At 45.2% G+C, this 25,258-nt stretch overlaps 34 non-coding genes across 34 annotated transcripts; all 34 read left to right on the forward strand.

Annotated features, from left to right (window-relative positions):
• Positions 1-572: 572 nt before the first annotated feature.
• TRNAV-CAC (transfer RNA valine (anticodon CAC)) lies at positions 573-645 on the forward strand. Its single transcript has one exon. It is a non-coding gene; the product is annotated as a tRNA-Val (tRNA).
• A 667-nt stretch (positions 646-1,312) lies between these two features.
• On the forward strand, positions 1,313-1,385 carry TRNAV-CAC (transfer RNA valine (anticodon CAC)). The gene has a single exon. It is a non-coding gene; the product is annotated as a tRNA-Val (tRNA).
• Positions 1,386-2,069: 684 nt separating this feature from the next.
• Positions 2,070-2,142, forward strand: TRNAV-CAC (transfer RNA valine (anticodon CAC)). Its single transcript has one exon. It is a non-coding gene; the product is annotated as a tRNA-Val (tRNA).
• A 667-nt stretch (positions 2,143-2,809) lies between these two features.
• TRNAV-AAC (transfer RNA valine (anticodon AAC)) lies at positions 2,810-2,882 on the forward strand. The gene has a single exon. It is a non-coding gene; the product is annotated as a tRNA-Val (tRNA).
• Positions 2,883-3,027: 145 nt separating this feature from the next.
• On the forward strand, positions 3,028-3,100 carry TRNAV-CAC (transfer RNA valine (anticodon CAC)). The gene has a single exon. It is a non-coding gene; the product is annotated as a tRNA-Val (tRNA).
• Positions 3,101-4,040: 940 nt separating this feature from the next.
• On the forward strand, positions 4,041-4,113 carry TRNAV-CAC (transfer RNA valine (anticodon CAC)). The gene has a single exon. It is a non-coding gene; the product is annotated as a tRNA-Val (tRNA).
• An 883-nt stretch (positions 4,114-4,996) lies between these two features.
• Positions 4,997-5,069, forward strand: TRNAV-CAC (transfer RNA valine (anticodon CAC)). Its single transcript has one exon. It is a non-coding gene; the product is annotated as a tRNA-Val (tRNA).
• Positions 5,070-5,954: 885 nt separating this feature from the next.
• On the forward strand, positions 5,955-6,027 carry TRNAV-CAC (transfer RNA valine (anticodon CAC)). Its single transcript has one exon. It is a non-coding gene; the product is annotated as a tRNA-Val (tRNA).
• An 885-nt stretch (positions 6,028-6,912) lies between these two features.
• On the forward strand, positions 6,913-6,985 carry TRNAV-AAC (transfer RNA valine (anticodon AAC)). Its single transcript has one exon. It is a non-coding gene; the product is annotated as a tRNA-Val (tRNA).
• Positions 6,986-7,128: 143 nt separating this feature from the next.
• TRNAV-CAC (transfer RNA valine (anticodon CAC)) lies at positions 7,129-7,201 on the forward strand. Its single transcript has one exon. It is a non-coding gene; the product is annotated as a tRNA-Val (tRNA).
• A 655-nt stretch (positions 7,202-7,856) lies between these two features.
• On the forward strand, positions 7,857-7,929 carry TRNAV-CAC (transfer RNA valine (anticodon CAC)). Its single transcript has one exon. It is a non-coding gene; the product is annotated as a tRNA-Val (tRNA).
• A 545-nt stretch (positions 7,930-8,474) lies between these two features.
• On the forward strand, positions 8,475-8,547 carry TRNAV-AAC (transfer RNA valine (anticodon AAC)). Its single transcript has one exon. It is a non-coding gene; the product is annotated as a tRNA-Val (tRNA).
• A 145-nt stretch (positions 8,548-8,692) lies between these two features.
• TRNAV-CAC (transfer RNA valine (anticodon CAC)) lies at positions 8,693-8,765 on the forward strand. The gene has a single exon. It is a non-coding gene; the product is annotated as a tRNA-Val (tRNA).
• Positions 8,766-9,214: 449 nt separating this feature from the next.
• Positions 9,215-9,287, forward strand: TRNAV-AAC (transfer RNA valine (anticodon AAC)). The gene has a single exon. It is a non-coding gene; the product is annotated as a tRNA-Val (tRNA).
• A 369-nt stretch (positions 9,288-9,656) lies between these two features.
• On the forward strand, positions 9,657-9,729 carry TRNAV-CAC (transfer RNA valine (anticodon CAC)). Its single transcript has one exon. It is a non-coding gene; the product is annotated as a tRNA-Val (tRNA).
• A 6,057-nt stretch (positions 9,730-15,786) lies between these two features.
• Positions 15,787-15,859, forward strand: TRNAV-AAC (transfer RNA valine (anticodon AAC)). Its single transcript has one exon. It is a non-coding gene; the product is annotated as a tRNA-Val (tRNA).
• A 145-nt stretch (positions 15,860-16,004) lies between these two features.
• On the forward strand, positions 16,005-16,077 carry TRNAV-CAC (transfer RNA valine (anticodon CAC)). Its single transcript has one exon. It is a non-coding gene; the product is annotated as a tRNA-Val (tRNA).
• A 486-nt stretch (positions 16,078-16,563) lies between these two features.
• On the forward strand, positions 16,564-16,636 carry TRNAV-CAC (transfer RNA valine (anticodon CAC)). Its single transcript has one exon. It is a non-coding gene; the product is annotated as a tRNA-Val (tRNA).
• A 667-nt stretch (positions 16,637-17,303) lies between these two features.
• TRNAV-AAC (transfer RNA valine (anticodon AAC)) lies at positions 17,304-17,376 on the forward strand. Its single transcript has one exon. It is a non-coding gene; the product is annotated as a tRNA-Val (tRNA).
• Positions 17,377-17,521: 145 nt separating this feature from the next.
• On the forward strand, positions 17,522-17,594 carry TRNAV-CAC (transfer RNA valine (anticodon CAC)). Its single transcript has one exon. It is a non-coding gene; the product is annotated as a tRNA-Val (tRNA).
• A 668-nt stretch (positions 17,595-18,262) lies between these two features.
• On the forward strand, positions 18,263-18,335 carry TRNAV-CAC (transfer RNA valine (anticodon CAC)). Its single transcript has one exon. It is a non-coding gene; the product is annotated as a tRNA-Val (tRNA).
• Positions 18,336-19,002: 667 nt separating this feature from the next.
• TRNAV-AAC (transfer RNA valine (anticodon AAC)) lies at positions 19,003-19,075 on the forward strand. The gene has a single exon. It is a non-coding gene; the product is annotated as a tRNA-Val (tRNA).
• A 145-nt stretch (positions 19,076-19,220) lies between these two features.
• TRNAV-CAC (transfer RNA valine (anticodon CAC)) lies at positions 19,221-19,293 on the forward strand. The gene has a single exon. It is a non-coding gene; the product is annotated as a tRNA-Val (tRNA).
• A 315-nt stretch (positions 19,294-19,608) lies between these two features.
• On the forward strand, positions 19,609-19,681 carry TRNAV-AAC (transfer RNA valine (anticodon AAC)). Its single transcript has one exon. It is a non-coding gene; the product is annotated as a tRNA-Val (tRNA).
• A 145-nt stretch (positions 19,682-19,826) lies between these two features.
• Positions 19,827-19,899, forward strand: TRNAV-AAC (transfer RNA valine (anticodon AAC)). The gene has a single exon. It is a non-coding gene; the product is annotated as a tRNA-Val (tRNA).
• Positions 19,900-20,041: 142 nt separating this feature from the next.
• TRNAV-CAC (transfer RNA valine (anticodon CAC)) lies at positions 20,042-20,115 on the forward strand. Its single transcript has one exon. It is a non-coding gene; the product is annotated as a tRNA-Val (tRNA).
• Positions 20,116-21,424: 1,309 nt separating this feature from the next.
• TRNAV-CAC (transfer RNA valine (anticodon CAC)) lies at positions 21,425-21,497 on the forward strand. The gene has a single exon. It is a non-coding gene; the product is annotated as a tRNA-Val (tRNA).
• A 667-nt stretch (positions 21,498-22,164) lies between these two features.
• On the forward strand, positions 22,165-22,237 carry TRNAV-CAC (transfer RNA valine (anticodon CAC)). The gene has a single exon. It is a non-coding gene; the product is annotated as a tRNA-Val (tRNA).
• Positions 22,238-22,686: 449 nt separating this feature from the next.
• TRNAV-AAC (transfer RNA valine (anticodon AAC)) lies at positions 22,687-22,759 on the forward strand. The gene has a single exon. It is a non-coding gene; the product is annotated as a tRNA-Val (tRNA).
• Positions 22,760-23,426: 667 nt separating this feature from the next.
• On the forward strand, positions 23,427-23,499 carry TRNAV-AAC (transfer RNA valine (anticodon AAC)). The gene has a single exon. It is a non-coding gene; the product is annotated as a tRNA-Val (tRNA).
• Positions 23,500-23,644: 145 nt separating this feature from the next.
• On the forward strand, positions 23,645-23,717 carry TRNAV-CAC (transfer RNA valine (anticodon CAC)). The gene has a single exon. It is a non-coding gene; the product is annotated as a tRNA-Val (tRNA).
• A 449-nt stretch (positions 23,718-24,166) lies between these two features.
• On the forward strand, positions 24,167-24,239 carry TRNAV-AAC (transfer RNA valine (anticodon AAC)). The gene has a single exon. It is a non-coding gene; the product is annotated as a tRNA-Val (tRNA).
• Positions 24,240-24,384: 145 nt separating this feature from the next.
• Positions 24,385-24,457, forward strand: TRNAV-AAC (transfer RNA valine (anticodon AAC)). Its single transcript has one exon. It is a non-coding gene; the product is annotated as a tRNA-Val (tRNA).
• Positions 24,458-24,599: 142 nt separating this feature from the next.
• Positions 24,600-24,673, forward strand: TRNAV-CAC (transfer RNA valine (anticodon CAC)). Its single transcript has one exon. It is a non-coding gene; the product is annotated as a tRNA-Val (tRNA).
• The last annotated feature ends 585 nt before the right edge of the window (positions 24,674-25,258 follow it).

Raw genomic sequence — 25,258 nt, forward strand, 5'->3', positions numbered from 1 at the left:
TTCTATAGTGTTGTAATGATCACATTCACCTAACAAACGGAAGGTCCACGGGTAGAAATATGGGACTGACTCTTAATTTTCTTAGAGAAAGCGACATACCTGTTCGATTTGACTTTATCATTTTCGTCATTTTGGATCTTGCACTGTTAGCAGGTTCCATGAAGAGCAAGTTTCTGGAGGTGTAGTGTTTATCACCTTTGCCTCACACACCCAAGGTCCCCAGTTCGATAGATAGCGGAAACATGGAACATCCCTATGTTTTTGGCTTTCGGACCATTGCACGATGAAACCTTGTTTTTATTTGTCAATCTGGCATCCTTTGCTTGCAACGACGGCCATGCGAGTTTTCATCTGGTTTCTGTAGTGTAGTGGTTATCACGTTCGCCTAACACGCGAAAGGTCCCTTGTTTGAAACCGGGCAGAAACATGGGCTTTCCTCTTGCTTTTAGACCAAAGGCCACACCTGTTCACTTTCACTCCATTATTTTCATCCATTCGCTTTTAATTCTTGTGACTGAATGTGGAAAGCGAAAGAGGGTGGGCAGGTGGGTGGTTGGTGGCTCAACAGCCAGGTTTCTGTAGTGTAGTGGTTATTACGTTCGCCTCACACGCGAAAGGTCCCTGGTTCGAAACTGGGCAGAAACAAGGAGTTTCAGATGTTTTTGACTATTGCATGAGGAAACTTTCTTTTTTTAAGCAGGAGTGGTTTGCTTACACCGTTCTGGTAGCTTTCATCTAGTTTCTATAGTGTTGTAATGTTCACATTCACCTAACAAACGGAAAGTCCACGGGTAGAAATATGGGACTGACTCTTAATTTTTTTAGACAAAGCGACATACCTGTTCGATTTGACTTTATCATTTTCGTCATTTTGGATCTTGCACTGTTAGCAGGTTCCATGAAGAGCAAGTTTCTGGAGGTGTAGTGTTTATCACCTTTGCCTCACACACCCAAGGTCCCCAGTTCGATAGATAGCAGAAACATGGAACATCCCTATGTTTTTGGCTTTCGGACCATTGCACGATGAAACCTTGTTTTCATTTGTCAATCTGGTATCCTTTGCTTGCAACGACGGCCATGCGAGTTTTCATCTGGTTTCTGTAGTGTAGTGGCTATCACGTTCGCCTAACACGCGAAAGGTCCCTGATTCGAAACCGGGCAGAAACATGGGCTTTCCTCTTGCTTTTAGACCAAAGGCCACATCTGTTCACTTTCACTCCTTTATTTTCATCCATTCGCTTTTAATTCTTGTGACTGAATGTGGACAGCGAAAGAGGGTGGGCAGGTGGGTGGTTGGTGGCTCAACAGCCAGGTTTCTGTAGTGTAGTGGTTATCACGTTCGTCTCACACGCGAAAGGTCCCTGGTTCGAAACCGGGCAGAAACAAGGAGTTTCAGATGTTTTTGACTATTGCATGAGGAAACTTTCTTTTTTTAAAGCAGGAGTGGTTTGCTTACACCGTTCTGGTAGCTTTAATCTAGTTTCTATAGTGTTGTAATGATCACATTCACCTAACAAACGGAAGGTCCACGGGTAGAAATATGGGACTGACTCTTAATTTTTTTAGACAAAGCGACATACCTGTTCGATTTGACTTTATCATTTTCGTCATTTTGGATCTTGCACTGTTAGCAGGTTCCATGAAGAGCAAGTTTCTGGAGGTGTAGTGTTTATCACCTTTGCCTCACACACCCAAGGTCCCCAGTTCGATAGATAGCAGAAACATGGAACATCCCTATGTTTTTGGCTTTCGGACCATTGCACGATGAAACCTTGTTTTTATTTGTCAATCTGGCATCCTTTGCTTGCAACGACGGCCATGCGAGTTTTCATCTGGTTTCTGTAGTGTAGTGGTTATCACGTTCGCCTAACACGCGAAAGGTCCCTTGTTTGAAACCGGGCAGAAACATGGGCTTTCCTCTTGCTTTTAGACCAAAGGCCACACCTTTTCACTTTCACTCCATTATTTTCATCCATTCGCTTTTAATTCTTGTGACTGAATGTGGAAAGCGAAAGAGGGTGGGCAGGTGGGCAGGTGGGCAGGTGGGTGGTTGGTGGCTCAACAGCCAGGGTTCTGTAGTGTAGTGGTTATCACGTTCGCCTCACACGCGAAAGGTCCCTGGTTCGAAACCGGGCAGAAACAAGGAGTTTCAGATGTTTTTGACTATTGCATGAGGAAACTTTCTTTTTTTAAGCAGGAGTGGTTTGCTTACACCGTTCTGGTAGCTTTCATCTAGTTTCTATAGTGTTGTAATGTTCACATTCACCTAACAAACGGAAGGTCCACGGGTAGAAATATGGGACTGACTCTTAATTTTTTTAGACAAAGCGACATACCTGTTCGATTTGACTTTATCATTTTCGTCATTTTGGATCTTGCACTGTTAGCAGGTTCCATGAAGAGCAAGTTTCTGGAGGTGTAGTGTTTATCACCTTTGCCTCACACACCCAAGGTCCCCAGTTCGATAGATAGCAGAAACATGGAACATCCCTATGTTTTTGGCTTTCGGACCATTGCACGATGAAACCTTGTTTTCATTTGTCAATCTGGTATCCTTTGCATGCAACGACGGCCATGCAAGTTTTTATCTGGTTTCTGTAGTGTAGTGGTTATCACGTTTGCCTAACACGCGAAAGGTCCCCGGTTCGAAGCCGGGCACAAACATGGGCTTTCCTCTTGCTTTTAGACCAAAGGCCACACTTGTTCACTTTCACTCCATTATTTTCATCCATTCACTTTTAATTCTTGTGACTGAATGTAGAAAGCGAAAGAGGGTGGGCAGGTGGGTGGTTGTTGGCTCAACAGCCAGGTTTCTGTAGTGTAGTGGTTATCACGTTCGCCTAACACGCGAAAGGTCCCCGGTTCAAAACCGGGCGGAAACATGGTCTTTCTTCTTGCTTTTAGACAAAAGGCCACATCTGTTCACTTTCACTCCATTATTTTAATTCATTCGCTTTTAATTCTTGTTACTGAATGTGGAAAGCAAAAGAGGGTGGGCAGGTGGGTGGATGGTGGCTCAACAGCCATGTTTCTGTAGTGAAGTGGTTATCACGTTCGCCTCACACGCGAAAGGTCCCCGGTTCGAAACCGGGCAGAAACAAGGAGTTTCAGATGTTTTTGACTATTGCATGAGGAAACTTTCTTTTTTTTAAGCAGGAGTGGTTTGCTTACACCGTTCTGGTAGCTTTAATCTAGTTTCTATAGTGTTGTAATGATCACATTCACCTAACAAACGGAAGGTCCACGGGTAGAAATATGGGACTGACTCTTAATTTTTTTAGACAAAGCGACATACCTGTTCGATTTGACATTATCATTTTCGTCATTTTGGATCTTGCACTGTTAGCAGGTTCCATAAAGAGCAAGTTTCTGGAGGTGTAGTGTTTATCACCTTTGCCTCACACACCCAAGGTCCCCAGTTCGATAGATAGCAGAAACATGGAACATCCCTATGTTTTTGGCTTTCGGACCATTGCACGATGAAACCTTGTTTTTATTTGTCAATCTGGCATCCTTTGCTTGCAACGACGGCCATGCGAGTTTTCATCTGGTTTCTGTAGTGTAGTGGTTATCACGTTCGCCTAACACGCGAAAGGTCCCTTGTTTGAAACCTGTTAGCAGGTTCCATGAAGAGCAAGTTTCTGGAGGTGTAGTGTTTATCACCTTTGCCTCACACACCCAAGGTCCCCAGTTCGATAGATAGCAGAAACATGGAACATCCCTATGTTTTTGGCTTTCGGACCATTGCACGATGAAACCTTGTTTTCATTTGTCAATCTGGTATCCTTTGCTTGCAACGACGGCCATGTGAGTTTTCATCTGGTTTCTGTAGTGTAGTGGTTATCACGTTCGCCTAACACGCGAAAGGTCCCCGGTTTGAATCCTGGCACAAACATGGGCTTTCCTCTTGCCTTTAGACCAAAGGCCACATCTGTTCACTTTCACTCCATTATTTTCATCCATTCGCTTTTAATTCTTGTGACTGAATGTGGAAAGCGAAGGAGGGTGGGCAGGTGGGTGGTTGGCGGCTCAACAGCCTGGTTTCTGTAGTGTAGTGGTTATCATGTTCGCCTCACACGCGAAAGGTCCCTGGTTCGAAACCAGGCAGAAACTAGGAGTTTCAGATGTTTTTGACTATTGCATGAGGAAACTTTCTTTTTTTAAGCAGGAGTGGTTTGCTTACACCGTTCTGGTAGCTTTCATCTAGTTTCTATAGTGTTGTAATGTTCACATTCACCTAACAAACGGAAGGTCCACGGGTAGAAATATGGGACTGACTCTTAATTTTTTTAGACAAAGCGACATACCTGTTCGATTTGACTTTATCGTTTTCGTCATTTTGGATCTTGCACTGTTAGCAGGTTCCATGAAGAGCAAGTTTCTGGAGGTGTAGTGTTTATCACCTTTGCCTCACACACCCAAGGTCCCCAGTTCGATAGATAGCAGAAACATGGAACATCCCTATGTTTTTGGCTTTCGGACAATTGCACGATGAAACCTTGTTTTCATTTGTCAATCTGGTATTCTTTGCTTGCAACGACGGCCATGCGAGTTTTCATCTGGTTTCTGTAGTGTAGTGGCTATCACGTTCGCCTAACCCGCGAAAGGTCCCCGGTTCGAAGCCGGGCACAAACATGGGCTTTCCTCTTGCTTTTAGACCAAAGGCCACACCTGTTCACTTTCACTCCATTATTTTTATCCATTCACTTTTAATTCTTGTGACTGAATGTGGAAAGCGAAAGAGGGTGGGCAGGTGGGTGGTTGTTAGCTCAACAGCCAGGTTTCTGTAGTGTAGTGGTTATCACGTTCGCCTAACATGCAAAAGGTCCCCTGTTCGAAACCGGGCAGAAACATGGGCTTTCTTCTTGCTTTTAGACAAAAGACCACATTTTTTCACTTTCACTCCATTATTTTCATCCATTCGCTTTTAATTCTTGACTGAATGTGGAAAGCGAAGAAGGGTGGGCAGGTGGGTGGTTGGTGGCTCAACAGCCAGGTTTCTGTAGTGTAGTGGTTATCACGTTCGCCTCACACGCGAAAGGTCCCTGGTTCGAAACCAGGCAGAAACAAGGAGTTTCAGATGTTTTTGACTACTGCATGAGGAAACTTTCTTTTATTATGCAAGAGTGGTTTGCTTACACCGTTCTGGTAGCTTTAATCTAGTTTCTATAGTGTTGTAATGATCACATTCACCTAACAAACGGTAGGTCCATGGGTAGAAATATGGGACTGACTCTTAATTTTTTTAGACAAAGCGACATACCTGTTCGATTTGACTTTATCATTTTCGTCATTTTGGATCTTGCACTGTTAGCAGGTTCCATGAAGAGCAAGTTTGTGGAGGTGTAGTGTTTATCACCTTTGCCTCACACACCCAAGGTCCCCAGTTCGATAGATAGCAGAAACATGGAACATCCCTATGTTTTTGGCTTTCGGACCATTGCACGATGAAACCTTGTTTTTATTTGTCAATCTGGCATCCTTTGCTTGCAACGACGGCCATGAGAGTTTTCATCTGGTTTCTGTAGTGTAGTGGTTATCACGTTCGCCTAACACGCGAAAGGTCCCTTGTTTGAAACCGGGCAGAAACATGGGCTTTCCTCTTGCTTTTAGACCAAAGGCCACACCTGTTCACTTTCACTCCATTATTTTCATCCATTCGCTTTTAATTCTTGTGACTGAATGTGGAAAGCGAAAGAGGGTGGGCAGGTGGGTGGTTGGTTGCTCAACAGCCAGGTTTCTGTAGTGTAGTGGTTATCACGTTTGCCTAACACGCGAAAGGTCCCCGGTTCGAAACCGGTCAGAAACATGGGCTTTCTTCTTGCTTTTAGACAAAAGGCCACACCTGTTCACTTTCACTCCATTATTTTCATCCATTCGCTTTTAATTCTTGTGACTGAATGTGGAAAGCGAAAGAGAGTGGGCAGGTGGGTGGTTGGTGGCTCAACAGCCAGGTTTCTGTAGTGTAGTGGTTATCACGTTCGCCTCACACGCGAAAGGTCCCTGGTTCGAAACCAGGCAGAAACAAGGAGTTTCAGATGTTTTTGACTATTGCATGAGGAAACTTTCTTTTTTTAAGCAGGAGTGGTTTGCTTACACCGTTCTGGTAGCTTTAATCTAGTTTCTATAGTGTTGTAATGATCACATTCACCTAACAAACGGAAGGTCCACGGGTAGAAATATGGGACTGACTCTTAATTTTTTTAGACAAAGCGACATACCTGTTCGATTTGACTTTATCATTTTCGTCATTTTGGATCTTGCACTGTTAGCAGGTTCCATGAAGAGCAAGTTTCTGGAGGTGTAGTGTTTATCACCTTTGCCTCACACACCCAAGGTCCCCAGTTCGATAGATAGCAGAAACATGGAACATCCCTATGTTTTTGGCTTTCGGACCATTGCACGATGAAACCTTGTTTACATTTGTCAATCTGGTATCCTTTGCTTGCAACGACGGCCATGCGAGTTTTCATCTGGTTTCTGTAGAGTAGTGGTTATCACGTTCGCCTAACACGCGAAAGGTCCCTGGTTCGAAACCGGGCAGAAACATGGGCTTTCTTCTTGCTTTTAGACAAAAGGCCACATCTGTTCACTTTCACTCCATTATTTTCATCCATTCGCTTTTAATTCTTGTTACTGAATGTGGAAAGCAAAAGAGGGTGGGCAGGTGGGTGGTTGGTGGCTCAACAGCCAGCTTTCTGTAGTGTAGTGGTTATCACGTTCGCCTAACACGCGAAAGGTCCCCGGTTCGAAACCAGTCAGAAACATGGGCTTTCTTCTTGCTTTTAGACCAAAGGCCAAATCTGTTCACTTTCACTCCATTATTTTCATCCATTCACTTTTAATTCTTGTGACTGAATGTGGAAAGCGAAAAAGGGTGGGCAGGTGGGTGGTTGGTGGCTCAACAGCCAGGTTTCTGTAGTGTAGTGGTTATCACGTTCGCCTAACACGCGAAAGGTCCCCGATTCGAAACCGGGCAGAAACATGGGCTTTCTTCTTGCTTTTAGACAAAAGACCACATTTTTTCACTTTCACTCCATTATTTTCATCCATTCGCTTTTAATTCTTGACTGAATGTGGAAAGCGAAGAAGGGTGGGCAGGTGGGTGGTTGGTGGCTCAACAGCCAGGTTTCTGTAGTGTAGTGGTTATCACGTTCGCCTCACACGCGAAAGGTCCCTGGTTCGAAACCAGGCAGAAACAAGGAGTTTCAGATGTTTTTGACTACTGCATGAGGAAACTTTCTTTTATTATGCAGGATTGGTTTGCTTACACCGTTCTGGTAGCTTTAATCTAGTTTCTATAGTGTTGTAATGATCACATTCACCTAACAAACGGTAGGTCCATGGGTAGAAATATGGGACTGACTCTTAATTTTTTTAGACAAAGCGACATACCTGTTCGATTTGACTTTATCATTTTCGTCATTTTGGATCTTGCACTGTTAGCAGGTTCCATGAAGAGCAAGTTTGTGGAGGTGTAGTGTTTATCACCTTTGCCTCACACACCCAAGGTCCCCAGTTCGATAGATAGCAGAAACATGGAACATCCCTATGTTTTTGGCTTTCGGACCATTGCACGATGAAACCTTGTTTTTATTTGTCAATCTGGCATCCTTTGCTTGCAACGACGGCCATGAGAGTTTTCATCTGGTTTCTGTAGTGTAGTGGTTATCACGTTCGCCTAACACGCGAAAGGTCCCTTGTTTGAAACCGGGCAGAAACATGGGCTTTCCTCTTGCTTTTAGACCAAAGGCCACACCTGTTCACTTTCACTCCATTATTTTCATCCATTCGCTTTTAATTCTTGTGACTGAATGTGGAAAGCGAAAGAGGGTGGTTGGTGGCTCAACAGCCATGTTTCTGTAGTGTAGTGGTTATCACGTTTGCATCACACGCGAAAGGTCCCTGGTTCGAAACCGGGCAGAAACAAGGAGTTTCAGATGTTTTTGACTATTGCATGAGGAAACTTTCTTTTTTTAAGCAGGAGTGGTTTGCTTACACCGTTCTGGTAGCTTTAATCTAGTTTCTATAGTGTTGTAATGATCACATTCACCTAACAAACGGAAGGTCCACGGGTAGAAATATGGGACTGACTCTTAATTTTTTTAGACAAAGCGACATACCTGTTCGATTTGACTTTATCATTTAGGTCATTTTGGATCTTGCACTGTTAGCAGGTTCCATGAAGAGCAAGTTTCTGGAGGTGTAGTGTTTATCACCTTTGCCTCACACACCCAAGGTCCCCAGTTCGATAGATAGCAGAAACATGGAACATCCCTATGTTTTTGGCTCATGCGAAAGGTCCCTGATTCGAAACCGGGCAGAAACATGGGCTTTCCTCTTGCTTTTAGACCAAAGGCCACATCTGTTCACTTTCACTCCATTATTTTCATCCATTCACTTTTAATTCTTGTGACTGAATGTGGAAAGCGAAAGAGGGTGGGCAGGTGGGTGGTTGTTAGCTCAACAGCCAGGTTTCTGTAGTGTAGTGGTTATCACGTTCGCCTAACACGGGAAAGGTCCCCGGTTCGAAACCGGGCAGAAACATGGGCTTTCTTCTTGCTTTTAGACAAAAGGCCACATCTGTTCACTTTCACTCCATTATTTTCATCCATTCGCTTTTAATTCTTGTAACTGAATATGGAAAGCGAAAGAGGGTGGGCAGGTGGGTGGTTGGTGGCTCAACAGCCAGGTTTCTGTAGTGTAGTGGTTATCACGTTCGCCTCACACGCGAAAGGTCCCCGGTTCGAAACCGGGCAGAAACATGGAGTTTCAGATGTTTTTGACTATTGCATGAGGAAACTTTCTTTTTTTAAGCAGGAGTGGTTTGCTTACACCGTTCTGGTAGCTTTAATCTAGTTTCTATAGTGTTGTAATGATCACATTCACCTAACAAACGGAAGGTCCACGGGTAGAAATATGGGACTGACTCTTAATTTTTTTAGACAAAGCGACATACCTGTTCGATTTGACTTTATCATTTTCGTCATTTTGGATCTTGCACTGTTAGCAGGTTCCATGAAGAGCAAGTTTCTGGAGGTGTAGTGTTTATCACCTTTGCCTCACACACCCAAGGTCCCCAGTTCGATAGATAGCAGAAACATGGAACATTCCTATGTTTTTGGCTTTCGGACCATTGCACGATGAAACCTTGTTTTTATTTGTCAATCTGGCATCCTTTGCTTGCAACGACGGCCATGCGAGTTTTCATCTGGTTTCTGTAGTGTAGTGGTTATCACGTTCGCCTAACACGCGAAAGGTCCCCGGTTCGAAACCGGGCAGAAACATGGGCTTTCTTCTTGCTTTTAGACAAAAGGCCACATCTGTTCACTTTCACTCCATTATTTTCATCCATTCGCTTTTAATTCTTGTTACTGAATGTGGAAAGCAAAAGAGGGTGGGCAGGTGGGTGGTTGGTGGCTCATCAGCCAGGTTTCTGTAGTGTAGTGGTTATCACGTTCGCCTAACACGCGAAAGGTCCCCGATTCGAAAACGGGCAGAAACATGGGCTTTCTTCTTGCTTTTAGACAAAAGACCACATTTTTTCACTTTCACTCCATTATTTTCATCCATTCGCTTTTAATTCTTGACTGAATGTGGAAAGCGAAGGAGGGTGGGCAGGTGGGCAGGTGGGTGGTTGGTGGCTCAACAGCCAGGTTTCTGTAGTGTAGTGGTTATCACGTTCGGCTCACACGCGAAAGGTCCCTGGTTCAAAACCAGGCAGAAACAAGGAGTTTCAGATGTTTTTGACTACTGCATGAGGAAACTTTCTTTTATTAAGCAGGAGTGGTTTGCTTACACCGTTCTGGTAGCTTTAATCTAGTTTCTATAGTGTTGTAAGCGTTAATTTTTAACGTAAATTTGTTTTCCCTTAGTCCTAACAGCAGCACAAGTGGGGTGTTCTGCCCCTGTGAAGCCGGCAGGACGGTGGAATTTTTAATTCCGCCCAAGCAATTTAAATTAATTAGCCCCCCCATAAAAGGCCTCCTCCCCTAGGCCATCTCGCTTAATAACAAGTAACAAAAAAGTTTAGGGCGGGAAATTTGTGTGCTGCTGTTAGGACTAAGGGAAAACAAATTTACGTTAAAAATTAACGCTTCCCTTACGTCCTAACCAGCAGCACAAGTGGGGACTTAGCGAGTAACAACACAAATAGGGAGGGACTACGGCAGAGTGGCACTTAGGATTGACTGCCCAAAGGCCAACTCTTCCGATCGTTTGGCATTAACCCTGTAATGACTCAAAAAAGTATTGTGGGTGCTCCAAGAAGCAGCAGCACAAATCTGTTCCAGAGGAACAGACCTTTTCTCAGCAAAGGAAGTAGAGACTGCCCTAGTGGAATGGGCAGTGACAAAGGCAGGAGGAGTTAGCTCCTGGACTATGAAGGTCTCTCGGATTGCCTCCTTAATCCACCTACTCAGGGTAGGTTTAGAGGCTTTCAAGCCCTTGTTCTTTCCAGAAAAAGAGACAAGGAGGTGTTCCGACTTCCTGAATTCTCCAGTTCTTGAGATATAGACTCTGAGAGCTCTAGAGATGTCCAGAGTGTGGTCAACCGCTTCTTCAGGAGAGGATGGATTAGGCAGTAGAACTGGAAGAGAAATGACCTGGTTGGTATTGGAGAAAGTCGGAACCTTAGGAAGGAAGGTAGGTAAAAACCTCAACAGGACTCTGTCCTGTAGAAAAACAGTGTAAGGCTCGAAAGCCGAAAGGGCCTGAAGCTCACCCACTCTCTTGGCTGAGGTTATGGCCAATAAAAAAGTGACTTTAAGGGATAAATACCTAAAGTCTACTTCTTCCAGAGGTTCAAAGGGGGGAGCGCATAACCCCCTGAGAACAGTGGTTAAATCCCAACTGGGAATAGGTCTGAGAACTGTAGGTTTAAGTCTTTCAGCCCCTTTGAGGAATCTTCTAACCAGGGATTCTTGTGATAGAGACCTGCCTAGGAAGGCAGAGAGTGCTGCGACCTGAACCTTTAAGGTGGATGGGCTAAGACCCTTGTCAAGGCCATCCTGGAGAAAACGCAGTATTGCAGAAAGAGGAGGATCTGAGGTAACTACCTCTTTCGTTGCACACCATTGAAGGAAAATCTTCTTTATCCTGGAGTAAACCTTGTTTGTAGACTCTGCTCTCGAGTGTGCAATAGTTCTCAAGACCTCCGCAGGAAGCCCACTCCTTAGTAGGGTCCTGTCAATCTCCAGGCTGTCAGATTGAGTCTCCTCAGATCTAGGCAGGAGCCTGTGTTGTGAGACACAAGGTTCTGCACGTGGGGAAGCCTCCAATAACACCCCTGACTCATCCTCATGAGTTGGGTGAACCAGGACCTCTTCGGCCAGAATGGGATGATGGCAATCACTGAGGTCTGGTCTTGCCTGACTTTCATCAATACCCTGGGTATCATGGAAAGTGGAGGGAATATGTAGGCCAGCCTGAACCTCCATGCGATGGACAGAGCGTCTATCGCCACCGGATTGTCCTCCTTGTAAAGGGAACAAAACTTGCTCACTTTGGCATTCAGCCGGGTTGCCATGAGGTCTATTTCTGGTGTACCCCACTTCAGGGTTATCCTCCTGAAGATCTTCTCGTTGAGAGACCATTCTCCCTGGACTGCAAGCCCGCGACTTAGACGATCTGCCACTACGTTGAGATCCCCCTTGATGTGGACTGCAACAAGGTGGGATAGGTTGAGCTCTGCCCATGATAGAATAAGTCCGGTCTCCCTGAGGAGCACTTGGGACTTTGTGCCACCCTGTCTGTTGATATAAGCCACTACAGTGGTGTTGTCTGACCGGACTCTTATTGCTTTCCCTAAGATATGGGGAGCAAAGTGGAGGAGCGCAAGACGAACTGCTCTCAGTTCTCTCATGTTGGATGAGAGTAACCTTTCCTGAGGGGTCCAGGTACCCTGAACCGGATGGTCGTCCAGATGGGCTCCCCACCCTAGAAGGGAGGCGTCTGTGGTCAGAGTGATCCACAGAGGTTGAATCAAGGACTTCCCATCTGTCAGGTTCGTCCACCACCTGAGAGAGGCACGGACTTCGGACGACAGGGTGCACTTTTTGTCCAACCCACTGGGGTTGCGATTCCAGGCAGTCAAGACCTGATCTTGGAGAGGTCGGAGGTGCCACAGGGCCCAGGGGACTGCTTCTGCAGACGCTGACATGTGGCCCAACATCTTCATTAGAGTTCTGATGGGCACTCTGCGTGGTACCGACAAAAACTCTGCGGCTTTTATGACGCGCTCTCTCCTTTCTGGGGTGAGAGACAGCGTCATCCGAGAGGAGTCTAGGACAAACCCCAGAAACCTTCTTGAGGTAGATGGGATGATCTCGGATTTTTCCCAATTTATGAGCCACCCTAGGTGTTGAAGAAAATCCAGGGTCAGTTGAAGATGAGCTTGAAGAATGTCTAGAGTCGCGGCTTTTAAAAGCCAGTCGTCTAGATAAGGAACAATCTCTAGGCCTTTTAGTCTTAGAGCAGAGACAACTGGAGCCACCACCTTTGTGAAGGTGTGGGGAGCGGAGGTAATGCCGAACGGTAGAACAGCAAATTGGAAATGCCTTACCATACCTTTTATGGTGACGGCGATTCTTAAGAACTTCCTGTGGGCAGGAAATATAGGGACATGAAGGTATGCATCCTTCAAGTCTATAGTGACCATGAGATCTTGTGGGTTCAGGATACTGACCACCGAGCGAATGGTTTCCATTCTGAACCGCCTTTTCCTTATAAATCGGTTTAGGTAGCGCAGGTCTATTATCATGCGCCAGTCGCCATTTGGTTTGGGAACCAAAAATATCGGGGAGTAGACGCCAGATCCTCTTTGATCTGGGGGAACTTCTTCCAAAGCTTGCTTTCCCAAGTATTGGAGAACTGAGGTTTCTATGACAGCCTGTTTTGGCTGAGGAAGTAACTTTGTTAAGACAAACTTCCTTGGGGGAGGGGAGGTAAATTCTATCCTGTACCCCAACTGAATAACCTTCAGAACCCAGGGATCCTGGATTTCTTGCATCCAGGTTGTAAGGAATAAACTTAAACGTCCTCCTACTGGAGGAGGATGGGCAGATAGATTCTCTGCAACAAACACTTGAGGGGAAGGGAGAGGGAAAACGTTGGTGGATGTCAGTGGAGAGTCATAGCTCGGCCTTCCGGTCTTTACCGCGGCCGCGACCTCCACCACGTTTTTGAAAGGACTGACGTCTCTGGGATCTAGGAGGGCCCTGGGACTTCCCCCCTCTTGCTCTACCTTTACCCCGAAAGGCCTGAACAGGAAGGCACCTGCCTTTTTTGTCAGCATAACCTTCCATTATGCGATCCAGCTCAGAACCAAATAGCCAAGTAGGCTCGAAAGGCATCCCACACAAGTTAAACTTGGAGGTGTTGTCCGCTACCCAAGGGCGTAACCACAAGGGACGTCTGCTAGCAGAAGCGAGTGCCATGGACTTGGCAGCTAGCTTAAGGTGTTGCTGGGAGGCCTCGCAGAGGAAGTCTATACCAAGGAGGAGTGTCTTGAAGCTGTCCAAGATGTCTTCCCTAGGGACATTGTTGTCAATCTCAGTCTGTATGCGCTCCACACGCTCCTTCACGAAGTCAGACACTTCTCCCGAGGCAATAGCCACAGAGGCAGACGCTGATGCTGCTGAATATGTGCGTCTGAGAAGGGAATCCACCTTCCTATCAAGCGGGTCCTGGAGGTTGCTTCCATCATCCGCGGGAACCAAGACTCTCTTGGACAGTTTATTTACTGCCATATCAACCTTAGGAGGTGGCATCCAGGAATCAGATTCCGCGTCCGAGAGAGGGTACATCAATTTGAAGGTACGAGTGACAAGCGCAGGTTTATCTGGGTGCTTCCACTCAGCCTTCATCATCTTTTTGCGTGCATCATTCACCTTGAAAACCCAAGGTTCTCTAGAGGTGGATGCAGAGGCTTCCCCTTGGTCAACATCCTGGTCCCTTGACCGGATGGACCTAAGTAATCTCTGCGTCTTTTCCGCAGGGAAAAGAGGCGGACACATCTTCACCTCAACAGGCTGTTCAGACTGTACAGATGACCTCTGGTCCAATACATCGATCGACATAACGGATTCTTCCGCCACAGAAGGAGGAGTGGATTCAGTTCTAGCTCTTTTGGGAACAAGAGCACTCTTAATTTCAGATATGGAATTTCCCATAAACTCCTTCATCCAGATGAACATGTCCTGGACAGTAGGTTCAGCTGGATTAGGGGGTGGACGGCAACCGGGACACCTGTTATATTCGTAAGCGTCCGGAAGCGGAGTGCCGCAATTGGCGCAAGCTAGATGGCGTTTTTTGGCGCTAGCCTTACGACCACCAGAGTGTGGGTCACTAGAGGAAGGAGTAGACATGACTCTGGAAAGAAAGAAAATAAGTTAGGGATAATAAACAAAATTATTATCGCCCTAACGCCAAATAGAGAGGGAGAGATACCTATAATGCAGATAGGAGCTCTAACCACTAATGCTAGGCTTGTAAATAGGACTAGCTATGATGGCAGCAGAGACTGAATGAAGGTCTCAGCTGTCTTTATATGGGAAAAGGCCCGGAAGCCCCGCCCCCTTCAGAGAAGATCAGCCTGCAATAGGCTGAAACACCCGGAAGGGAATTTTTAATAAAAATTATCCACTGAGCCCTTCCCTAACTAGGAAAGGGCTCACGCCTGACTTTCCACCTAAGTATAAAACTTAAAAGGCAGCGCAAAGCGCTGAAGAAAGTGAGGCCGGGACCGGAAGTCGTCAGATGACGTACTTCCGGTCCACGGCTCGCACAGAGTAATGGAGGCGAGCGTGAGCCGGGACACGTGGGACGCCAGGCGGGTAAGAAAAAAACCTGCAGCGGCATCCCTAATGCTATGAGGGATCACCGGATCCTTGTAGCAATAAAATAGTCAAAACAAATAGTTTTAAGATAAACCAGGCCGGAGGCCCAGATAATATAAAGAGAAAAAAACAGGGGGCAGTTGAAAAAGGTACTGCGCCCCAAAAATATCTCCCCAATACAGGGGAGACATCCAGGCAGGCTCCAAAGGAGCCTGCACCGTCCTGCTGTCCTTACACAGGACAGAAAAAAAGCGAGATGGCCTAGGGGAGGAGGCCTTTTATGGGGGGGCTAATTAATTTAAATTGCTTGGGCGGAATTAAAAATTCCACCGTCCTGCCGGCTTCACAGGGGCAGAACACCCCACTTGTGCTGCTGGTTAGGACGTAAGGGAATGATCACATTCACCTAACAAATGGAAGGTCCATGGGTAGAAATATGGGACTGACTCTTAATTTTTTTAGACAAAGCGACATACCTGTTTGATTTAACTTTATCATTTTCGTCATTTTGGATCTTGCACTGTTAGCATTTTCCATGAAGAGCAAGTTTCTGGAGGTGTAGTGTTTATCACCTTTGCCTCACACACCCAAGGTCCCCAGTTCGATAGATAGCAGAAACATGGAACATCCCTATGTTTTTGGCTTTCGGACCATTGCACGATGAAACCTTGTTTTTATTTGTCAATCTGGCATCCTTTGCTTGCAACGACGGCCATGCGAGTTTTTATCTGGTTTCTGTAGAGTAGTGGTTATCACGTTCGCCTAACACGCGAAAGGTCCCTTGTTTGAAACCGGGCAGAAACATGGGCTTTCCTCTTGCTTTTAGACCAAAGGCCACACCTGTTCACTTTCACTCCATTATTTTCATCCATTCGCTTTTAATTCTTGTGACTGAATGTGGAAAGCGAAAGAGGGTGGGCAGGTGGGCGGTTGTTGGCTCAACAGCCAGGTTTCTGTAGTGTAGTGGTTATCACGTTCGCCTAACATGCGAAAGGTCCCCGGTTCGAAACCAGGCAGAAACATGGGCTTTCTTCTTGCTTTTAGACAAAAGGCCACATCTGTTCACTTTCACTCCATTATTTTCATCCATTCGCTTTTAATTCTTGTTACTGAATGTGGAAAGCGAAGGAGGGTGGGCAGGTGGGTGGTTGGTGGCTCAACAGCCAGGTTTCTGTAGTGTAGTGGTTATCACGTTCGCTTCACACGCGAAGGGTCCCTGGTTCGAAACCAGGCAGAAACAAGGAGTTTCAGATGTTTTTGACTACTGCATGAGGAAACTTTCTTTTTTTAAGCAGGAGTGGTTTGCTTACACCGTTCTGGTAGCTTTAATCTAGTTTCTATAGTGTTGTAATGATCACATTCACCTAACAAACGGAAGGTCCACGGGTAGAAATATGGGACTGACTCTTAATGTTTTTTAGATAAAGCGACATACCTGTTTGATTTGACTTTATCATTTTCGTCATTTTGGATCTTGCACTGTTAGCATTTTCCATGAAGAGCAAGTTTCTGGAGGTGTAGTGTTTATCACCTTTGCCTCACACACCCTCACACACTCACACGTTCGAAACCGGGCAGAAACATGGGCTTTCTTCTTGCTTTTAGACAAAAGACCACATCTTTTCACTTTCACTCCATTATTTTCATCCATTCGCTTTTAATTCTTGACTGAATGTGGAAAGCGAAGGAGGGTGGGCAGGTGGGTGGTTGGTGGCTCAACAGCCAGGTTTCTGTAGTGTAGTGGTTATCACGTTCGCCTCACACGCGAAAGGTCCCTGGTTCGAAACCAGGCAGAAACAAGGAGTTTCAGATGTTTTTGACTATTGCATGAGGAAACTTTCTTTTTTTAAGCAGGAGTGGTTTGCTTACACCGTTCTGGTAGCTTTCATCTAGTTTCTATAGTGTTGTAATGATCACATTCACCTAACAAACGGAAGGTCCACGGGTAGAAATATGGGACTGACTCTTAATTTTTTTAGACAAAGCGACATACCTGTTTGATTTGACTTTATCATTTTCGTCATTTTGGATCTTGCACTGTTAGCATTTTCCATGAAGAGCAAGTTTCTGGAGGTGTAGTGTTTATCACCTTTGCCTCACACACCCAAGGTCCCCAGTTCGATAGATAGCAGAAACATGGAACATCCCTATGTTTTTGGCTTTTGGACCATTGCACGATGAAACCTTGTTTTTATTTGTCAATCTGGCATCCTTTGCTTGCAACGACGGCCATGCGAGTTTTTATCTGGTTTCTGTAGTGTAGTGGTTATCACGTTCGCCTAACACGCGAAAGGTCCCTTGTTTGAAACCGGGCAGAAACATGGGCTTTCCTCTTGCTTTTAGACCAAAGGCCACACCTGTTCACTTTCACTCCATTATTTTCATCCATTCGCTTTTAATTCTTGTGACTGAATGTGGAAAGCGAAAGAGGGTGGGCAGGTGGGCGGTTGTTGGCTCAACAGCCAGGTTTCTGTAGTGTAGTGGTTATCACGTTCGCCTAACATGCGAAAGGTCCCCGGTTCGAAACCGGGCAGAAACATGGGCTTTCTTCTTGCTTTTAGACAAAAGGCCACATCTGTTCACTTTCACTCCATTATTTTCATCCATTCGCTTTTAATTCTTGTTACTGAATGTGGAAAGCGAAGGAGGGTGGGCAGGTGGGTGGTTGGTGGCTCAACAGCCAGGTTTCTGTAGTGTAGTGGTTATCACGTTCGCTTCACACGCGAAGGGTCCCTGGTTCGAAACCAGGCAGAAACAAGGAGTTTCAGATGTTTTTGACTACTGCATGAGGAAACTTTCTTTTTTTAAGCAGGAGTGGTTTGCTTACACCGTTCTGGTAGCTTTAATCTAGTTTCTATAGTGTTGTAATGATCACATTCACCTAACAAACGGAAGGTCCACGGGTAGAAATATGGGACTGACTCTTAATGTTTTTTAGATAAAGCGACATACCTGTTCGATTTGACTTTATCATTTTCGTCATTTTGGATCTTGCACTGTTAGCAGGTTCCATGAAGAGCAACTTTCTGGAGGTGTAGTGTTTATCACCTTTGCCTCACACACCCAAGGTCCCCAGTTCGATAGATAGCAGAAACATGGAACATCCCTATGTTTTTGGCTTTCGGACCATTGCACGATGAAACCTTGTTTTTATTTGTCAATCTGGCATCCTTTGCTTGCAACGACGGCCATGCGAGTTTTTATCTGGTTTCTGTAGTGTAGTGGTTATCACGTTCGCCTAACACGCGAAAGGTCCCTTGTTTGAAACCGGGCAGAAACATGGGCTTTCCTCTTGCTTTTAGATCAAAGGCCACACCTGTTCACTTTCACTCCATTATTTTCATCCATTCGCTTTTAATTCTTGTGACTGAATGTGGAAAGCGAAAGAGGGTGGGCAGGTGGGTGGTTGGTGGCTCAACAGCCAGGTTTCTGTAGTGTAGTGGTTATCACGTTTGCCTCACACGCGAAAGGTCCCTGGTTCGAAACCGGGCAGAAACAAGAAGTTTCAGATGTTTTTGACTATTGCATGAGGAAACTTTCTTTTTTTAAGCAGGAGTGGTTTGCTTACACCGTTCTGGTAGCTTTCATCTAGTTTCTATAGTGTTGTAATGTTCACATTCACCTAACAAACGGAAGGTCCACGGGTAGAAATATGGGACTGACTCTTAATTTTTTTAGACAAAGCGACATACCTGTTCGATTTGACTTTATCATTTTCGTCATTTTGGATCTTGCACTGTTAGCAGGTTCCATGAAGAGCAAGTTTCTGGAGGTGTAGTGTTTATCACCTTTGCCTCACACACCCAAGGTCCCCAGTTCGATAGATAGCAGAAACATGGAACATCCCTATGTTTTTGGCTTTCGGACCATTGCACGATGAAACCTTGTTTACATTTGTCAATCTGGTATCCTTTGCTTGCAACGACGGCCATGCGAGCTTTCATCTGGTTTCTGTAGTGTAGTGGTTATCACGTTCGCCTAACAAGCGAAAGGTCCCTTGTTTGAAACCGGGCAGAAACATGGGCTTTCCTCTTGCTTTTAGACCAAAGGCCACACCTGTTCACTTTCACTCCATTATTTTCATCCATTCGCTTTTAATTCTTGTGACTGAATGTGGAAAGCGAAAGAGGGTGGGCAGGTGGGCGGTTGTTGGCTCAACAGCCAGGTTTCTGTAGTGTAGTGGTTATCACGTTCGCCTAACACGCAAAAGGTCCCCGGTTCGAAACCGGGCAGAAACATGGGCTTTCTTCTTGCTTTTAGACAAAAGGCCACATCTGTTCACTTTCACTCCATTATTTTCATCCATTCGCTTTTAATTCTTGTGACTGAATGTGGAAAGCGAAAGAGGGTGGGCAGGTGGGTGGTTGGTGGCTCAACAGTCATGTTTCTGTAGTGTAGTGGTTATCACGTTCGCCTCACACGCGAAAGGTCCCTGGTTCGAAACCGGGCAGAAACAAGAAGTTTCAGATGTTTTTGACTATTGCATGAGGAAATTTTTTTAGACAAAGCGACATACCTGTTCGATTTGACTTTATCATTTTCAGCATTTTGGATCTTGCACTGTTAGCAGGTTCCATGAAGAGCAAGTTTCTGGAGGTGTAGTGTTTATCACCTTTGCCTCACACACCCAAGGTCCCCAGTTCGATAGATAGCAGAAACATGGAACATCCCTATGTTTTTGGCTTTCGGACCATTGCACGATGAAACCTTGTTTACATTTGTCAATCTGGTATCCTTTGCTTGCAACGACGGCCATGCGAGTTTTCATCTGGTTTCTGTAGTGTAGTGGTTATCACGTTCGCCTAACACGCGAAAGGTCCCCGGTTCGAAACCGGGCAGAAACATGGGCTTTCCTCTTGCTTTTAGACCAAAGGCCATACCTGTTCATTTTCACTCCATTATTTTCATCCATTCGCTTTTAATTCTTGTGACTGAATGTGGAAAGCAAAAGAGGGTGGGCAGGTGGGTGGTTGGTGGCTCAACAGCCAGGTTTCTGTAGTGTAGTGGTTATCACGTTCGCCTAACACGCGAAAGGTCCCCGGTTCGAAACCAGGCAGAAACATGGGCTTTCTTCTTGCTTTTAGACAAAAGACCACATCTTTTCACTTTCACTCCATTATTTTCATCCATTCGCTTTTAATTCTTGACTGAATGTGGAAAGCGAAGGAGGGTGGGCAGGTGGGTGGTTGGTGGCTCAACAGCCAGTTTTCTGTAGTGTAGTGGTTATCACGTTCGCCTCACACGCGAAAGGTCCCTGGTTCGAAACCAGGCAGAAACAAGGAGTTTCAGATGTTTTTGACTATTGCATGAGGAAACTTTCTATTTTTTAAGCAGGAGTGGTTTGCTTACACCGCTCTTGTAGCTTTCATCTAGTTTCTATAGTGTTGTAATGATCACATTCACCTAACAAACGGAAGGTCCACGGGTAGAAATATGGGACTGACTCTTAATTTTTTTAGACAAAGCGACATACCTGTTCGATTTGACTTTATCATTTTCGTCATTTTGGATCTTGCACTGTTAGCAGGTTCCATGAAGAGCAAGTTTCTGGAGGTGTAGTGTTTATCACCTTTGCCTCACACACCCAAGGTCCCCAGTTCGATAGATAGCAGAAACATGGAACATCCCTATGTTTTTGGCTTTCGGACCATTGCACGATGAAACCTTGTTTTTATTTGTCAATCTGGCATCCTTTGCTTGCAACGACGGCCATGCGAGTTTTCATCTGGTTTCTGTAGTGTAGTGGTTATCACGTTCGCCTAACACGCGAAAGGTCCCTTGTTTGAAACCGGGCAGAAACATGGGCTTTCCTCTTGCTTTTAGACCAAAGGCCACACCTGTTCACTTTCACTCCATTATTTTCATCCATTCGCTTTTAATTCTTGTGACTGAATGTGGAAAGCGAAAGACGGTGGGCAGGTGGGTGGTTGGTGGCTCAACAGCCAGGTTTCTGTAGTGTAGTGGTTATCACGTTCGCCTAACACGCAAAAGGTCCCCGGTTCGAAACCGGGCCGAAACATGGGCTTTCTACTTGCTTTTAGACAAAAGGCCACATCTGTTCACTTTCACTCCATTATTTTCATCCATTCGCTTTTAATTCTTGTTACTGAATGTGGAAAGCAAAAGAGGGTGGGCAGGTGGGTGGTTGGTGGCTCAACAGCCATGTTTCAGTAGTGTAGTGGTTATCACGTTCGCCTAACACGCGAAAGGTCTCTGGTTCGATACCGGGCAGAAACATGGGCTTTCTTCTTGCTTTTAGACAAAAGGCCACACCTGTTCACTTTCACTCCATTATTTTCATCTATTCGCTTTTAATTCTTGTGACTGAATGTGGAAAGCGAAAGAGGGTGGGCAGGTGGGTGGTTGGTGGCTCAACAGCCAGGTTTCTGTAGTGTAGTGGTTATCACGTTCGCCTAACACGCGAAAGGTCCCCGGGCAGAAACATGGGCATTCTTCTTGCTTTTAGACAAAAGACCACATCTTTTCACTTTCACTCCATTATTTTCATCCATTCGCTTTTAATTCTTGACTGAATGTGGAAAGCAAAGGAGGGTGGGCAGGTGGGTGGTTGGTGGCTCAACAGCCAGGTTTCTGTAGTGTAGTGGTTATCACGTTCGCCTCACACGCGAAAGGTCCCTGGTTCGAAACCAGGCAGAAACAAGGAATTTCAGATGTTTTTGACTATTGCATGAGGAAACTTTCTTTTTTTAAGCAGGAGTGGTTTGCTTACACCGTTCTGGTAGCTTTAATCTAGTTTCTATAGTATTGTAATGATCACATTCACCTAACAAACGGAAGGTCCACGGGTAGAAATATGGGACTGACTCTTAATTTTTTTAGACAAAGCGACATACCTGTTCGATTTGACTTTATCATTTTCGTCATTTTGGATCTTGCACTGTTAGCAGGTTCCATGAAGAGCAAGTTTCTGGAGGTGTAGTGTTTATCACCTTTGCCTCACACACCCAAGGTCCCCAGTTCGATAGATAGCAGAAACATGGAACATCCCTATGTTTTTGGCTTTCGGACCATTGCACAATGAAACCTTGTTTTCATTTGTCAATCTGGTATCCTTTGCTTGCAACGACGGCCATTCGAGTTTTCATCTGGTTTCTGTAGTGTAGTGGTTATCACGTTCGCCTAACACGCGAAAGGTCCCTTGTTTGAAACCGGGCAGAAACATGGGCTTTCCTCTTGCTTTTAGACCAAAGGCCACACCTGTTCACTTTCACTCCATTATTTTCATCCATTCGCTTTTAATTCTTGTGACTGAATGTGGAAAGCGAAAGAGGGTGGGCAGGTGGGTGGTTGGTGGCTCAACAGCTAGGTTTCTGTAGTGTAGTGGTTATCACGTTCGCCTCACACGCGAAAGGTCCCTGGTTCGAAACCGGGCAGAAACAAGGAGTTTCAGATATTTTTGACTGTTGCATGAGGAAACTTTCTTTTTTTAAGCAGGAGTGGTTTGCTTACACCGTTCTGGTAGCTTTCATCTAGTTTTTATAGTGTTGTAATGTTCACATTCACCTAACAAACGGAAGGTCCACGGGTAGAAATATGGGACTGACTCTTAATTTTTTTAGACAAAGCGACATACCTGTTCGATTTGACTTTATCATTTTCGTCATTTTGGATCTTGCACTGTTAGCAGGTTCCATGAAGAGCAAGTTTCTGGAGGTGTAGTGTTTATCACCTTTGCCTCACACACCCAAGGTCCCCAGTTCGATAGATAGCAGAAACATGGATCATCCCTATGTTTTTGGCTTTCGGACCATTGCACGATGAAACCTTGTTTTCATTTGTCAATCTGGTATCCTTTGCTTGCAACGACGGCCATACGAGTTTTCATCTGGTTTCTGTAGTGTAGTGGTTATCACGTTCGCCTAACACGCGAAAGGTCCCTGGTTCGAAACCGGGCAGAAACAAGGAGTTTCACATGTTTTTGACTATTGCATGAGGAAACTTTCTTTTTTTAAGCAGGAGTGGTTTGCTTACACCGTTCTGGTAGCTTTAATCTAGTTTCTATAGTGTTGTAATGATCACATTCACCTAACAAACGGAAGGTCCACGGGTAGAAATATGGGACTGACTCTTAATTTTTTTAGACAAAGCGACATACCTGTTCGATTTGACTTTATCATTTTCGTCATTTTGGATCTTGCACTGTTAGCAGGTTCCATGAAGAGCAAGTTTCTGGAGGTGTAGTGTTTATCACCTTTGCCTCACACACCCAAGGTCCCCAGTTCGATAGATAGCAGAAACATGGAACATCCCTATGTTTTTGGCTTTCGGACCATTGCACGATGAAACCTTGTTTTTATTTGTCAATCTGGCATCCTTTGCTTGCAACGACGGCCATTCGAGTTTTTATCTGGTTTCTGTAGTGTAGTGGTTATCGCGTTCGCCTAACACGCGAAAGGTCCCCGGTTCGAAACCGGGCACAAACATGGGCTTTCCTCTTGCTTTTAGACCAAAGGCCACACCTGTTCACTTTCACTCCATTATTTTCATCCATTCACTTTTAATTCTTGTGACTGAATGTGGAAAGCGAAAGAGGGTGGGCAGGTGGGTGGTTGGTGGCTCAACAGCCGGGTTTCTGTAGTGTAGTGGTTATCACGTTCGCCTAACATGCGAAAGGTACCCGGTTCAAAACCGGGCAGAAACATGGTCTTTCTTCTTGCTTTTAGACAAAAGGCCACACCTGTTCACTTTCACTCCATTATTTTCATCCATTCGCTTTTAATTCTTGTGACTGAATGTGGAAAGCGAAAGAGGGTGGGCAGGTGGGTGGTTGGTGGCTCACCAGCCAGGTTTCTGTAGTGTAGTGGTTATCACGTTCGCCTCACATGCAAAAGGTCCCTGGTTCGAAACCGGGCAGAAACAAGGAGTTTCAGTTGTTTTTGACTATTGCATGAGGAAACTTTCTTTTTTTAAGCAGGAGTGGTTTGCTTACACCGTTCTGGTAGCTTTCATCTAGTTTCTATAGTGTTGTAATGTTCACATTCACCTAACAAACGGAAGGTCCACGGGTAGAAATATGGGACTGACTCTTAATTTTTTTAGACAAAGCGACATACCTGTTCGATTTGACTTTATCATTTTCGTCATTTTGGATCTTGCACTGTTAGCAGGTTCCATGAAGAGCAAGTTTCTGGAGGTGTAGTGTTTATCACCTTTGCCTCACACACCCAAGGTCCCCAGTTCGATAGATAGCAGAAACATGGAACATCCCTATGTTTTTGGCTTTCGGACCATCGCACGATGAAACCTTGTTTACATTTGTCAATCTGGTATCCTTTGCTTGCAACGACGGCCATGCGAGTTTTCATCTGGTTTCTGTAGTGTAGTGGTTATCACGTTCGCCTAACACGCGAAAGGTCCCCGGTTCGAAACCGGGCAGAAATATGGGCTTACCTCTTGCTTTTAGACCAAAGGCCATACCTGTTCATTTTCACTCCATTATTTTCATCCATTCGCTTTTAATTCTTGTGACTGAATGTGGAAAGCGAAAGAGGGTGGGCAGGTGGGTGGTTGGTGGCTCAACAGCCAGGTTTCTGTAGTGTAGTGGTTATCACGTTCGCCTAACACGCGAAAGGTCCCCGGTTCGAAACCAGGCAGAAACATGGGCTTTCTTCTTGCTTTTAGACAAAAGACCACATCTTTTCACTTTCACTCCATTATTTTCATCCATTCGCTTTTAATTCTTGACTGAATGTGGAAAGCGAAGGAGGGTGGGCAGGTGGGTGGTTGGTGGCTCAACAGCCAGTTTTCTGTAGTGTAGTGGTTATCACGTTCGCCTCACACGCGAAAGGTCCCTGGTTCGAAACCAGGCAGAAACAAGGAGTTTCAGATGTTTTTGACTATTGCATGAGGAAATTTTCTTTTTTTAAGCAGGAGTGGTTTGCTTACACCGCTCTTGTAGCTTTCATCTAGTTTCTATAGTGTTGTAATGATCACATTCACCTAACAAACGGAAGGTCCACGGGTAGAAATATGGGACTGACTCTTAATTTTTTTAGACAAAGCGACATACCTGTTCGATTTGACTTTATCATTTTCGTCATTTTGGATCTTGCACTGTTAGCAGGTTCCATGAAGAGCAAGTTTCTGGAGGTGTAGTGTTTATCACCTTTGCCTCACACACCCAAGGTCCCCAGTTCGATAGATAGCAGAAACATGGAACATCCCTATGTTTTTGGCTTTCGGACCATTGCACGATGAAACCTTGTTTTTATTTGTCAATCTGGCATCCTTTGCTTGCAACGACGGCCATGCGAGTTTTCATCTGGTTTCTGTAGTGTAGTGGTTATCACGTTCGCCTAACACGCGAAAGGTCCCTTGTTTGAAACCGGGCAGAAACATGGGCTTTCCTCTTGCTTTTAGACCAAAGGCCACACCTGTTCACTTTCACTCCATTATTTTCA

This window comes from Hyla sarda, chromosome 3 (assembly GCF_029499605.1).
Source record: "Hyla sarda isolate aHylSar1 chromosome 3, aHylSar1.hap1, whole genome shotgun sequence".
Lineage (NCBI taxonomy): Eukaryota > Metazoa > Chordata > Amphibia > Anura > Hylidae > Hyla > Hyla sarda.